Below are 15,284 nucleotides of genomic sequence, written 5' to 3'. Positions count from 1 at the left end.
TGGAAACTTTAAGACTTATGGACTTCAACTCCCAGAATTGCTCAGCCAGCAAGCTGGCTGAGGAATGCTGAAAGTTGAAGTCCACAAGTCTTAAAGTTACCAAGGTTCAGAACCCCTGGGCTAGAAGGCCACCAAGGTTCCAACCTATGACCAGTGGTGGGATTCAGCCAGTTCACACCACTTTGGCAGAACCAGTAGCTATTTTTTGTTGCCCAGGCCCAGAATGGACTTCCAGAAGCGGCATCCACACAGAGAACCGATTATTCACATATTTGAATCCCACCACTACCTATGACTCTATGATTCTTTCTCTGACATGTTAAACTGCTTCCTTCATATATCTCTGCTCCTAAACTAGGAAAAGAAGAATAAAAGTAGTCCTCACTTAATGATCATTTGTTTAGCGACTATTCAAAGTTATTATGGAGCTAAAAAAGTGACTGAGACTTCACACTTACAATTATTACAGCATCCCCAGTGATCACAATTTGCGTGCTTGACAACCATCTCAGATTTATGACAGTCACAGCATTCCATGATCATACAATTGTCATTTGCAAACTTCCAGTCAGCCTTCTGACAAGTAAAATCAGTGAGAAAGAAGGCAAGCTGCGGTGTCATTTAACAACTGCTTCACTAACCAAAGGAGTTGCTGGCCCCAGTTAGAATTGTTAAGTGAGGAGTGTCTGTAAATAGTTCTTATCTACCCCATAATAATTCAAACAAGGTTCCAATGAGATAATATAAGCTTAGTTAAGTGTGGCACAGGATTTTAGATATTTAAGTTACTGTGGAATTTCACATTCTTGATCCATCTTGTCTCAATGCTATCTGAATTTTATAGAAATAGACATGTATATTGTTTCCAAGCATTCATAAGAAAATTAAGAACACTGATTTTAAAAAGTACTATTTTGATCCTAATAATAGACTTGGACAAGAACTTCATTTTGGGTCTTAGAATTTTGCCCGTTCTGTTTGTGGCAGCTAGTAACAACAGCTGCATAAAACAGCTTACAAGAGCAAATACCATTTAATTTATACAATTTAGACTCCCAGCTAATCAAGAGTCTCTGTGCTGCACTATTGTCATGGTGTACACACATGGAAGTTCATGACATGAGGCTAGATTATTGCTTCAGTGCTTCTATTTCAGGGAAAAGACCATATTGTCTCACAGTTCTCACCATTATTCACATAATCTACAAATTGATTCCATTCAAATTCCCAGACTTTGTTTAAAAACCAGAGGTCTCACACTGACTCTCTAAACGTTGATCCATGTGCTAGTTAGAAATATTCTTGCTTCATGTTATTAATTAAAACAAAAGGCAGGCAATGCCCTCTGCTGATTGCCTGTGTTCTCTGCAGCAGTAAGATACAGATGGACTGGTGCAAAGATTCTTTTTGCTCTAAATAAGCATATGTGCCTTGTCAACAAGCTACTGTAAATAGCCTAAAAAGAAGGGATGTGTCATAAACATGGAAGGAACAGGGGAAATTGCTCCTTAGTGATAATCTTTTCCAACTTAAATGACAGTCTCTTTGTCTTTTTATGGATGTTTTCACTGTGCCATATTCGCAGGTTTACATAATATCATCCTAAGAAGACAGCAGGAAATTGCAATAAAAGTGATATATAGATACATGATCCCTTAACCCCATTACAGTTTACATAAACTTTATACATGTATACTATGTATACATAGACTGGATGGTTTGTGTAAATAAACATGCACTTGACAGAAGAAATTATTGAAAACTGACAATTGTTAATATCTAGCTCTCAATTCAACTCACGTTTCAATTTTAATTAAATCAGTGGGGATTATTGTAGAACAATCAACTTCCAATTCCCAGTGAATAGAATGGGCTTACGCTCAACAAAGTTTCACTGGAAGATAGACATAATCTATTTAACAACTACCACATGTTGCAGAGAGCTCTATACTTTTTTGTTTGTTTGCTTGTTTGGTTTGGTTTACTTATTGTGGCGGTGGTATTTTTGTTCTTGTTTTTACTTCACTCAGACGTTGTGACAAGATAAATTTTTGTAGCTTACAGCATAAATTTTGCAAACAATTGCAGAATTCATCTTTGGGTGGTCCATCAACATAGTATCTACAATTAAGAACAAACACAGTATTATCTTCTTTCAGTTAGATGTATTCAGGCTAGATAAACAGTGAAAGATTAATTAGTATATATTATACATTGGCAATGGAACTCAAAATATATAATTACCTTAGCTGTGGAAATTGCATATATTAGTTGCTTGATTAATTTCATGGCCATATTATGCTTGCATTATTATTAAGGAAACTTATATTTCATTTAATTATGCTACATGGCCACTTCATCTTCAAAAATTTGAGCTGTAAACAGAGTCATAGAATCAATTGAAATACATCGTAAATTGTAATCCTGGTTCATAAATTCAATTTATGCCACAGTTTACAATTCAAATATATGAAAAACTGTGGCTTAGTAAACCCTAAAAGCATTTTACTTAAGCACGTGAGCTACAGAAGAAGGGAGTGTGTGGGTGTAACATTCACTCTCAGCCTAATACACTATAATTATTACATCTGAATGATGCCATATAATCTGCTTCGTATATTAAATGCTTCTTTGATCACAACCAATTTTATAAAAAAATTGTATTTTTATAATACATAGCAAAGCAGATTTTCTATCCTACTTTACTTATCTAACTTATTTACCTTTACCTTATTCTAGGTATAGATGGGAAAGTTTATGAGCAACAAATAGGTAAAAGCCAATTCTAATGCTGTTAAATATGTAAGGAGTTATACCGATAAAAGCATATGACTGAAATGCCAATATTGCATTGATAAAACCAGTTTATCAGCCTCAAATTATTTATTGATAGCTCAGTTAGAGTCAATAGGAACAATTCAGCATCAAAATCATTTCACAGGAATGTACTTATAGACAAAAAAGGTAATGGAGTCTGTTAAGTGGATTTTCCCATCATAGCTGAGCTATAAAAGGGTTGATGGATATAGCTTATCAACGGTGAAAACAGCCCTGACAATACAAATGAAAGAAGGGAGCTTTACCATAGCATGACAACGACTAAAATGTACAGAGTATACCCTTACTCCAAGTGGCAAACACTTAAGAAAGAGAAAAGCAGGCTTCCCTCAAGATTAAATGTCATGAAAGAAGGAAGCCAGGAGCTATAGACTTACCATTTTAGAAAAAGAGTATGATAAGCAGAAGGAAACATTATCAATGTAAATAAAACCTATTAATCTGGAGAACTCCAGCATTGGTCAGCTGAGGAAAAAAGTGTATTAGTTAAGTGCCAAATTTTGGGGAGGAAGGAAAGATGCACAAGATCCTATCACTCAAGCTTCCATCATTTCAGATCCCCTATTCCTCTCATGTATGTTGCTAATGATCATCCATTACTTGTTACTTCTGTGTGTCCTCTCATCACTTATTTATTTATTTTATTTATTTATTTATGAGACTTATATACCGCATATGCCGGCGTATAGGCGACCCGGCGTATAAGACGACCCCCGTCTTTATAGCTGGGCCGCATTCCTAGAACGTCGTCTTATACTCCGGAAACTACCAGTATTTCCGGCGTATAAGACGACTTGGCGTATAAGACAACCCCTGTCTTTGGCACCGATTTCAGTGCTCGCGGAAGTCGTCTTATACGCCAGCATTTATGGTACCGCTTTAAGTGCAAGCACTCTCTAAGCAGTGTACACGAGTAAGCAATGTATATATATATATATATATTTACATTGCCCCCAACAATCTGGGTCCTCATTTTACCTACCCCGGAAGGATGGAAGGCTGAGTCAACCTTGAGCCGGTGAGATTTGAACCGCTGACCTGCTGAACACAGTCAGCTAAAGTGGCCTGCAGTACTGCACTTTAACTGCTGCGCCACCTCGGCTTTATCTTTTATCTCTTTCCAGAGATAAAGATATAAACATGTGTCCGGTTCTCCCATTACATCTCACATTGAAAAGGCAGAAACACAACCAGTTAGAGCAAGAAAAAGGGGAAATATAGCTATGGATGCCAAGAGGGAATCTTATCCCTGTGCTGAATTTGGACTGTGGTAGAGAGCAATTCCTATAACCAGGCCTGCAGTTCTTAGATAGTGTGGCCTCTGAGCCATTTCCTTGCTCCCTGTGTTCTGATCTAATGCAATATTGTGTATATATGGCACCTAATTTGGATTGTGTATCCACTTGAATATTTGAACCCAGTATCTACTGTATATGCCATATTGGGCAAATTGGAATTTGTTTAATCTCACCTTAGAACACAAAGAGCTGTGAAATCTTGACACAATCCTCTAACAGCAAACACCCAAATCACCACAGCTACATACATTTCAGCACATTTTATAAGAGTGCTCATTACTGATATTATATGTTGCATGACACATTTTCCCCATACAGGAAAATAAATGCATAAAATAGCAACAAATGCAAAATAAGCTTTTCAAGCAAAGGCTTCCAGATTCATTATCCTTGATTCAAACTTCTCCCACATTGTCTTGCCTTATAACTGCATCAGTGACTTAACCATAGAGCTAGCAAAATTTCTTTCCCACATACTTTTCTTTCTTAATATGGTATTAAGTACTTTCTTTCACTTTCTCAGTTAAAATGTTGCACAGCATAGAAATATCTGTTCAAGGCATCCCTGATTCCCATGACAGGTAGTCCTTGACTTACCACAGATCATTTAGTGACCGTTTAAAGTTACAATGTCCCTGAAAAAAATGACATGACCATTTTTCACACTTACAACCATTGCAGTATTCCCCATAGTCACATGATTGAGATTTGGATGCTTGGCAACTGACTCATATTTACGACCATTGCAGTGCCCCAGGTCCTATGATCCCCTTTTGCGACCTCTGACAAGAAAAGCAATGAGAAAGCCAGATTCACTTAACAACCGTGATACTAACTTAACAGCTGCAGTGATTCACTTAACAACTATGAGACAAAAAGTCATACAAGGGTACAAAATTCACTTAACAAATGCTTCACTGAGCAACAAAAATGTTGGTCCCAATTGTGGTCATAAGTTGAGGACTACCTGTACTTTTCCTTTTTTTCCCTTTTTTGCTATTTTTTTCTCATTGAGGAACTCCAATTAACAGTTATTAGGCATAACCACAATAAATAGATTAAAAACCTAACCCAATAAGTGGTGGAGTGGTAAGTAGTTCTTCCCCTGTCTTAGTCATGCTGATGAGGTCATTGATGAGCTAATTTGTCCAAAGAGATTCCCATTGTCTTCAGTAGAGGAGGCAAGAAAAACCAAATGCACAAGTACAGCATAGGTGGCACCATGCTCAATAGTAGTAACTGTGAGAGGGACCTCGGAGTCCTAGTAGACAATCACTTAAATATGAGCCAGCAGTGTGCTGCAGCTGCCAAAAAGGCCAACACAGTGCTAGGCTGCATTAACAGAGGGATAGAATCAAGATCACGTGAAGTATTAATACCACTCTTCAATGCCTTGGTAAGGCCACACTTGGAATACTGCATCCAGTTTTGGTCACCACGATGTAAAAAAGATGTTGAGACTCTAGAAAGAGTACAGAGAAGAGCAACAAAGATGATTAGGGGACTGGAGGCTAAAACATATAAGGAACGGTTGCTAGAATTGGGTATGTCTAGTTTAACGAAGAGAAGGACAAGGGGGGACATGATAGCAGTATTCCAATATCTCAGGGGCTGCCATAAAGAAGAGGGAATTAAGCTATTTTCCAAAGCACCTGAAGGCAGGACAAGAAGCAACGGGTGGAAACTAATCAAGGAGAGAAGCAACCTAGAACTAAGGAGAAACTTCCTGACAGTGAGAACAATTAATCAGTGGAACAGCTTGCCTCCAGAAGCAGTAAATGCTCCAACACTGGAAGTTTTTAAGAAGAGACTGGACAGCCATTTGTCCGAAATGGTGTAGGGTTTCCTGCCCGAGCAGGGGGTTGGACTAGATGACCTCCAAGGTCCCTTCCAACTTTACTACTACTATTATTATTATTATTATTATTATTTTCCCTGAGCCTGAATCCATAAATTTCGAGGGCAGCTGACTCTCCACCGCAGAGAACAATGCTATAGTTGTGGACACTATCTTTCCAATGAGATCATCCACATGACTTAGAGAGGGAAGGAGCTGCTCACTGCTTATCCATGCAAAAATATACAACCAAAATAGGCTAACCATTTGCATTAAATCTTAGCACATTCTTCATATCAGGCATATTTTCCCATCTTTTTCCATAGCACAGTGTGTGTGTATGTGTTTGTAATGAATTAGGCCTGAATAACCTCCAAATTAAAAAAAAAATGTGACAAAAGGAAAATGTTATTACAGACATGGGGCATAGTTGTGTGAATTGTATGTAATTAACAGAACTTATTTGCAATTATATTTACATTTCAGCTAAATCAAATAAAATTCAATATTTTGTGTAACCCTATCCACTACTTTGAAAGGTATCCCATTAAATAATCCATATCTTTCCTAACTCCTTGCAGGGTGTTTCTAGCTAGTCCATTGGAAGACAATTTGATGAATAAAGAAAAATATGCCAGGCAAACCCCTTTTGGTATGATATTCTCCCTTGCATCTATAATACATCTATTCTAAGGACGTATCCCATTCCTGTAAGCTTCATGTTACGGTATTTTCCTAACAGAAAAGACTTTCTGTGATTGATAAGCCTAAAATTATTTTTGTAGAGAAAATAGCAGGAACGGAATAAGGCTGATTACTTTCTAAATATCAAGACCGCAATAGCTAGATACCACCAAAGTAATAGATAGCAATACTTCAGAAGAGTTTAACTGGCATTTCTTAGACAAATAAAGCATGCATTAAACAATCAGTGATTGAAATAGAAATATGGATTTGGACGCAGAGGGAATGGGCGGATTCCAAATTCTTCAGCCAAGACAGTTAAAATACTCTATTTTAAGCGGAAGCATGCCTGTGAAAGGAAACAAGTTCAGGCAAAAGATGATGCCTCAGGTATTGGATCTGACATAGACTTCCTGAAAAGCAAACCTTGGTAAGCTCTGCCTTTTATCTTTTTTTGTGAATAAATGGAATGATATAGACTTTCAGGAGCACAAGGTTTTCTGATGATGTTTTAGATATGATCAAATTATCTTCTTTTCATGGAACTATTCTTTTTTGGCATCGTAAATCAACATTTTTCAGTTGTCTCCTGAGTTATGTTCCTTTGGTTTTCTTATTCTACTAAAAGCAAAAACAAAAACAAAATCTATGTTCGTAATATTAAATCTGTAACATAAAGTAGCCAGGCCTCATGCTATTAACATTCCCACTAACTTTTTTTTAACTACTAAGAGGTTTAAAACTAGGCACTGGAATTAAAATTTAGCTCTTCAAATTAAAATATTTCTTGTTGCATCCCTTTTTTAAAAATAAATATTTTTATATGTGATAGGAGATGCCGGAGGGGAGGGGGTGCTAAAGCAAATGAGAAGTGCAACCAGAATCAAAAGTGAGTGGGGGGATACTTTTTTTCCTTTCTTTTCCTAATACCCTCTATTTTCTCTTTTTCAAATAACAGGGTTCACTGAAAGGATACTTAGTAGAGGACTGTCATGAGATTTTGAGAGGATGAGTTTGTGTCAGAATTTATGTTACAACATCACATAACATGGGTCATCATTTGTTTCCTCTTACCTCTCCCCAAATTGCTCATGAGATCATGTAGCTTGGTGAGTTTCTTCGCTCCAAGAAAGGGTAAGATTAATCGTAGTGACTTACCAAACATTAACCTCAAATTTATATTATTGCAATTAATTCTTCATAAGATTGCCTTTGAGACAAGTGGACATTTGAAGGGATAACCCACTACCCCTGTTTTGAATGCATGCTATCAGGTCAAATTCAAGGTGTTTATAGCACTATAGAACGTTTGAATTACTTCACCTTCTGATGGATCACTTTACCTCTCATGGTCCAGCTCAGCAAATAATATCAAGCAAGCTGTCCCTGTTGGATTTAATTCAGTTGCCAGACATTCATTATGCAGCAACCCAAAACAAGGCATTCTCAATACAAGCACCACAGTTATGGAATGCCTCCCCTGTTCAATTTTACTAACGTTTAATATTAATTAAAGACCTTACTTTAGTTACTTTAGAAGCGGTCATTTAATTTGTTGTTCTTATATCCTGTATGATTTCAATATTTGTAAATGTACATGGTTTTAATGAATCACACAGAGCCGAGGTGGCACAGCAGTTAGAGTGCAGTACTGCAGGCCACTTTAGCTGACTGTGTTCAGCAGGTCAGCGGTTCAAATCTCACCGGCTCAAGGTTGACTCAGCCTTCCATCCTTCCGGGGTTGGTAAAATGAGGACCCAGATTGTTGGGGGCAGTGTAAATATATATATATACATTGCTTACTGGTGTACACCGCTTAGAGAGTGCTTGCACTTAAAGCGGTATATAAGTCTCATAAATAAATAAATAAATTTGTCTTGTCAGAATTTTACAGGGTTTGTCTTGTTATTTGGCCCTTCTTCCTGTTGAGTTCAGTCCAACATGCAGCATTTTCTCTAATGCACTTAGAGCAGAAATAGAAACTAAAACCTTAATTATAGCTAGGCTTCAACATTTGACTCCTTTCCACCTCTCGGTGGAAATACAGGAAGAATCTAAGTGCAGCTGAATTGCTTAGTTGAGTAAGTTTTTGTTCATTCTTTCTGCCTTAAATAATTATGGTTATACTTCAGTTACAAAAAACAGATGCATTATGTGCTTGGAAAAATGTAACATGGCCTTCAGCCAACAAAACTATTATTTTTATCTGAAGTGATACACTGTCTTTGTGTTTGTAGATTTCAGTGAGGAGTCACATCCTCCTGACCTCAAAAGTGTGTGTGTGGGCAGATCATTTAAGCACCTGTGGGAACAGAAAATAGCTATCTATTGTTAACTGGCTTTATCTCCAGGCTGATCAGTTATTCCTTGAAAGTCTTGTCTGTGGTGAACAGGAATGCACACGTTTGTAGAGGCCTATGCTACAGAAATAAAGTCATACTACTTTCAGATCACATCTGTTTTTTGACCAGAATATCTGTGGATTTTCTTCATCTATGAAGGTGGCAAAATATTCAGGCAGTGCATCTTAACATGTAGTGGCATGACATTACCCACTGCTCTGCAAAATTTAACAGGATTCTGGGTTGAAGGAAATGAATCCCATACCATTTACAAAGATCAATGAATTAAAAAATTTAAATACAAAAGCAATTTAGATGAAAGTTAAAATTACGAACAGAAAATTCATTAAAGGAGCTCTCAGACATATCTTTAAATAATAAATAAGGCAACGTCAAACTCTACTTTCTGCTTACTCCCCCCAAAAAAACTTGTTCTCAAAATCCTTGAGGATTTCTTTCTAATTTCTCTTAACAGGTTTAAACTTAGTTGCTTATCGAAGGTAGCATTATAGATTTGATTTGATCATTCTCTAAAAGCTCTTTTTTCAAACTTGACAATTTTAAGATGGTGGACTTCAACTCCCAGAATTCTGGAGTCTGGACTGCCTACATGCTCCAATCTTGAAGAGCCCAATGGGAAAGATTCCTTCCTGATATTTTCCTTTGGAGATTTAATGGAAGAATTGGGACCTTGAGAGACTACAAACTGCTGAAGAGATGATTCTACAATGAAAGGACAACATTCATACATATTATTTTTCCATCTTACACCTAAATAAATGCAAGAACACCATTTATGAAATTTCACTGACCTCCTTTGAAATAATTTTAAAGCCATTTTCCTTTATAGACCAAATGAGAACTGATAAAAAAATGCACGAAAATTTTCTATTTGTAATTAATAAATAATAAGTGGAGAGGACAAGAAATTTCTCTGTGAAGGATATTTTGTAGTGAAGGAATTACATTTGAGAAGATTGTTTCTGGTAATCATCAAACTATTATCAAAAACTAAAACCACCTGAAATAGGAGATCTATTGCTGGATGTACTGCTTGCAGTGTAGAAATGCTTATAATGTGAGAGCAGTTTTGTATAATGTTAAGGTGCTGTCCTACAATCCAGAAGATTGCGAGTCTTAGGCATGAACATTGGCTGGGTGACTTTTCACCCATCAATTCTCTATCAGCACAACCCACCTCACAAGTTTATTGCTGTGATCTAATGAGGAGGCAGGAGTTTAGACCTGCTGCTGCTTTGAATTATATATTTAAAAAGCAGAAAATAATAGTAATAGTAATAATATAAAGACCTGCAAATAAAAGTAGAATAACTCTGCCAATTGGAAGCAAATATAGTACCAATAGTGATGGGTGCTTTGGGTACAATCATAAGACATCTGGAACACCAGTTGAATACCAGCATTGACAAAATCACCATCAGTCAATTGCAAAAGACAGCATTACTTGGAACACTTTACATCCTGCAACAATACCTTTAACACCATTAAATAACATCCACCTATCCCAGGTCCTTGGGAAGGACTGGATAGGTGGATAAAAATGCCAAATCCAGTGTAAACTTTTGGCTGAGTGTGTAACAAACCATAATACTGCTCCATTCTAATATGCATGTAGTGCATAGTGACCATACATCCTTTATTTTAAAAGACAGCCCTTTATTTCAGAAAGCTGTCCTTTAGATTTATTTAATTCAATTACTTATTTTCTTGGTTTTGCTCTTGACTTTTCCTTTGTAAAGCAAAGTTATAAACATAAGTAATTATTTTTTATCCTAATGAACTTCTTTCAGATTTGCTTTTTTTTTCAGATTCGTCCTTTATTTTATTTTTTTCTAAGACAATATCTGTGTAGTGGCCCAGATAACATTGGAGCTTAGGGCTGAAATCAAGGACCCCAAAGACAGGATGCATTTCATTGTCTAACTGTTCCCATTCAGTCTGATGAAACAGATAATTTAAAAATATTTAAAAGGAGAATTTTGCAGAGGGTCCCATTAATGGAGTATTGAATTTTATGCATGGATGGCACCTATTTTTCCCTACTTACAAAATGATCAAGAGACATGTATCTTTTATTGTGCAATAAAATAATTTCTACTGCTCTGTAGTGTAAAAACTTTTTATCTAACCCTTTTTCAGGTGTATCCATTCTAGTTATCTTTTTAGCTTCTTTGCAGGCTATGTGGAAGAAAATTCTAGTTTGTGTCTTGGGCACATAATAGCAGACTTACTTAATCAGAAAATATATTTTGTTTATGAAGCATCTCTATCAACGTGCTACGAGTACTTTGAGGCATTCATGACCTGACTTCCTTTTGAAGATGGATGCCTAAGGCTTGTGATAGCTGTTCTGCCTTATGGGTTATATCTCCTGAAAGAATAGGAAATTGCAACAGTGCAGGAAGAAAAGAAGAAAAGTTTATACAGGTGAAAAGAAGCTATAAGAGAAGAATTACCAGGAGTGTTCATACTTCTTAATATAAGCTCCTTTTGTTTAAAAGAAGGAAAAAATGAACCTTACAAACACAACTGCCTTGCTTCAAGAGATCAAAGGCTGAAGCAAGTCTTTCGTGCTGCTCAAAGATCATTGCCAAAGGGCATGAAATGGCACCTTAGAATTCCATGGAAGAAATCAATACCATGGAAAATTCTCACATTGGAGTATCACACAGAGAGAAAAAGACAGTGAAACAGTACAGAGAAACAAGCTATGAATCTACAAGGAGCTAATTAAAGAGGTTGTGCCAGACAGGAGAACAGATAAATTATCTTTTTCTAAACCAAGGCACAGCAAGACCAGTAAAGTTTTGGCTAGTAAACAAAGGTCAGAGAGAAGGAATGAATCTAGCAAATCAAACTGCTATAGAAATTATGGGTCCTTCCCTTCTGGATAGTTCACTGGATTTGTCCCAGATATAACTACTGCTAGCTTGCTTTTCTTCTCCCTTTCTTTCAATTCCTATCTTTTTTATCTGGCCTTTGCTGAAGAAATGTGTATTCAGCTTGGCTATACTAAATTCCACTTCTAATGCTTGCTTACAATCTTAATCTTAACTGACTTGAACAAAATTATCTGTTTTAGCCTACAGAGTGTGGCTAAGTCAGTGGAAGACAGCAAGATATTGCCTGAAGTATTTAAACTGGGATACAGTAATACAACTTATAATCAAATGGACAGATTTCAAAGATATGTGGTTATTTTTAACAATAAACTCCATCATATTGGAAATATGGGTCACCAGTTCTTTTGCAGCCTTATTTAGGACTTTTAGAGACAGACTTTTTTCCACAATGGAACTCACATAACATTCCCATAGAATATCCCAGTCAGGCATTACCTAGTCCCATGTCTTTTTAGCTAAGCAAGCTAGGAATACAAATCTTCTCTTGTAGTATAACAAGGGGCCAACTTACTATGTGTTGCCATATTTTAGAATACATAACAAGACAAAATTGTATCATACTTAATTCATTACAGGAATACAGCAGCAAAAAATATTATTATACAGGTCACTGCTTGCCTTTATCAAGTCCTGTCTTTAGGATCAAGATTTGATTGTTTGTGACGTCCCTAGATCTGCAATAGACCCATTGTAAAGAATCCTCCTGGTCTCTGTTGTTGCTGTTCTTTTGCCCAACTTTGCTATTTCTTCTTTCCTGGAGAAAGCTAACCAAGCAATGGGGAAAATTTATTTTTTACCAGGTGAACACATCACTGGGGAAAGGAGGAAGAAAATCTGGCTGACTGAGAAACGCTATCAGTATGTAAATACAGAGCGTGAAATATTTCTTTTTAAGGCTCCTCCTAAAAAAAAAAAGTTAACCTGTCAATCTATCAGCAAAGATGGCTGCTCAGTGTGACCAAGGCAACTACTACTTTTGTCACTAGACAAGGAACGGCAGCAGACTGAGTGAATTAGAGCCACTAGGGATAATCCAACCTCAGTTGCTTTTTTCTTTCTATAAATCCTTTGGTTTTAACTACATAGAATTGAACGCATGCTTGATTTTTCCTTTAAAGGGAAAAATATTGTGTGCTGTGTGTCTGTATGTGTGCATGTATGTATGCACACACACACACAAACAAACAAGTTTGGTTAGATTGTCCCCAGCTACTTTTATTTTTGCCATTTTTTAAAAATCAGATTTAAAATAAATTCAAACAATATAACACACACCTGTTTTTCATATAATAATGTTACATAGCGATTAGTCTTAAGTACTGCAATTGGCACAGGGGTTACAGCATTGATTAAACCAGAGAACATTGCTGACACACCTTAAATACAAAACATTTGAAAGATCCCTATGCAAAGTATGTAGGAATGAACAAAGGAAGCCTCCTCTTCAAAGCAGAGGGCAACATGGTGTACGAAGACTCAATGCAGCTGCTGTGAAGATTTCTCCAGGTGCCAACTCAGGGGTCCGGTTCCACTGCTGTTTTCCTTTATCAGCTATCCTAGCAGAAGTATTGTTTGTGCATGTACACGCAGAGGCAACATAGCAGAAGAAGAGAGATAGATGGAGAGAGATTTGACCTCTAGGATTTTCTAGTGATCTAAGTTAGTATTAACCGGGCCCCACCAGGCCGTGGATTTTTTTTTTCTGAAATCAGCATAGGCAGCCTAAGTGACTTAATGTAGTAATATATTGCATTTTAATTTCCACTTTTTATTGATTATGAAAACTCTAATTAAGAGAATAAAACTAATGCACTCTGTTACTGCAAGAATGTAAAGAATCAGAGCGATAATTCATACACATGTTATGTTTGCTGGAAGAGTCCCACCAGCTTAAATTAAATTGGGTTAACAATATCCCTATCTTGTTTCCATTCCTGTTATCATAATAAAGTATTAATTTCTAAGGCCAATAATGATTTTGTTCTTATACTGCATTCTTTAAAAAAAATAAAAATAAAGGCTTTTAGGATAGAGAGAAATTATCTTTATAATAGCAAATATTAACAAATAAGCACTAGGGGGCTCTCTTGTATTGTGAAAATAACATTTTGTGCCAAAGTCCACTGAGCAATATTTTGTTATTTTCTGCGTTCCTGAATTTGGGTTTATGCTTTCCCGAAGAATGGCCAGATTTTTGCCTTGAACTTGTTTCTCCAGAAACCTACCAATAATGCAAAAAAAAAAAAAAAAATTCATATGCTGTACCATATAAATAATTCAACATGGCATTCTAATTATTTCAACACAAAATCCTATATAAGCATTATGTTATATAATGTTCTGTGCAGATTTAAAGCTTGAAATATTTGCTCCTCAGGCACCTCATTTTATGACAGATGAAATCCTTTCAAGGATGTTCTACCATTTCATGAATGAGATACCAAATTAGCTGTCCAGTGCCAAACTGATCTTATTTTTTAATTTTTAGTTGCTAAGCTGCAGGAAATTTGTAGAAGTTCACCAGATGGTGAAAAGCGTGGCTGGTTTCAGTACTCTTCTTTGCAAATCTACAAGCAGAAAGCATTTTCTCTGCTCTGAACACGCAGCATTCAGATACACAGATTTTAAACCAAGTATTAATTATTATTATTATTTGGTTATAAAATACAATCATTTATTTAAAAGCCTGGATCATTGACAATTGTACATTTTTATTTTATTTTTCCTCATGCACATGGTCAGATAAGCATTGTTTATCATTTGGTGGCATCTTCCTAACTTACATCTATTGGGTACTTAGAAGCTGATGAAGATTACTTGATCCATCTTATCTCTATAAGATAAGTTATATCTCATGCAAGTTAGAATTTATTTTAATCATGATTTACTGAAGAAATTGTAATTTATTCTAAAGTGAAAGCCATTATTTACATGCCATAATAATTGGGTCCACCCAATAACTTAACCAAAATCAAAAAGGCTGTATTATGGTTAGCATGAATGCCTGACCCCATGACTGGGTTCATACAGTTCATTAAGAAAAACTATGTTTTGCTTTTCTGAGGCTTAACATGCTCTGTGAATGCAGCCATTTGATTTTCTTAACCATGATTAATGTTAGGCAATAATGTAGCAGATAGATGATCTGTGATGGAAGTGAGTTTGAGGAAGACACAGAAGGCCAAGAAAGAACAATTCTTATCCTAATAATACTCCCTTCCAGTAAATGAATGTCCCATTTTGGTAAACACTCAGCATGTTTTTGCACATGTTGCAGATACTCCTTTGACTTCTACTGGCTCTTTTTATGGAAAGTAAATCATGGGTAGGCTGGAATCTCTGGAATGTTTTATTGTTCAGT

The sequence above is a fragment of the Crotalus tigris genome, unplaced genomic scaffold, assembly GCF_016545835.1.
Source record: "Crotalus tigris isolate CLP2741 ecotype Arizona unplaced genomic scaffold, ASM1654583v1 scf7180000023687.2574627, whole genome shotgun sequence".
In the NCBI taxonomy this organism is placed as follows: Eukaryota; Metazoa; Chordata; class Lepidosauria; order Squamata; family Viperidae; genus Crotalus; species Crotalus tigris.
This window is presented reverse-complemented; position numbering follows the sequence as displayed.